The following is a 759-nucleotide window of genomic DNA, read 5'->3' on the forward strand; positions in this document are numbered from 1 at the left end:
TGAAGGAATCTCAGATCAGCGCGGAAATTGAGCTGTTGCCCACTAATGACAAAAAGAAGTGGGCTCGCCCACCTATCTCCATGAACTTTGAGGTCAGCTTGAATTCTTGAAGACCCCCAATCTCTTTCACACAGCATGGTCTCTAAAACTGGACGGAAATTTTTAATGTTCTATTAAGTGGCATGTCATTTATGCCGATAATATTATAATTAAACTAGGTTGTTTTGAGATTTTCTTTAGATGCTTGGTTTGGGAATTCAATCTCTGTTTAATGAAGCTTAGGGTCAATTTTCTTTTGTTTTCCAGGTACCTTTTGCTCCATCAGGACTGAAAGTGCGTTACCTGAAGGTCTTCGAGTCGAAGCTCAACTACAGCGATCATGATGTCATCAAATGGGTGCGTTACATCGGTCGCAGTGGCATCTATGAGACCCGCTGCTAACAGCAGCCCTCCTGTGAGGAGGGGGGAGAGACGCAGACGAATAAATGGGTGGGATGAACAGAGGACGAAGAGAATGGCGTTATTCATTGTCTCGCTCTCCCCTCCCTTCCTCAACTTTTTATACGGGGCTCTGTTCACACTGAAAACATCAACAAAGGGAAACCCAAAAAGAACATCCAAAACCTCATGAATTAAAACAAATGTGCCCTTCAGAATAAAACGCGTAGTTTATCTGCAACGATAAAAAATATTTTTATCCTCATGAACTCCCTTCAGAATTTCACTTGCTATGAGATGATGAGATGTAAACCCCTACTT

General features: G+C 42.2%; 1 long non-coding RNA gene across 1 annotated transcript; it reads left to right on the plus strand.

Moving 5' to 3' along the window:
* Nucleotides 1-6: 6 nt before the first annotated feature.
* Nucleotides 7-653, plus strand: LOC107735368 (uncharacterized). The gene is made up of 2 exons (XR_001639388.1): nt 7-92; nt 307-653. It is a non-coding gene; the product is annotated as an uncharacterized LOC107735368 (long non-coding RNA).
* Nucleotides 654-759: the final 106 nt, after the last annotated feature.

This window comes from Sinocyclocheilus rhinocerous, unplaced genomic scaffold (genome assembly GCF_001515625.1).
Source record: "Sinocyclocheilus rhinocerous isolate Xijiao unplaced genomic scaffold, SAMN03320098_v1.1 C36009462, whole genome shotgun sequence".
In the NCBI taxonomy this organism is placed as follows: Eukaryota; Metazoa; Chordata; class Actinopteri; order Cypriniformes; family Cyprinidae; genus Sinocyclocheilus; species Sinocyclocheilus rhinocerous.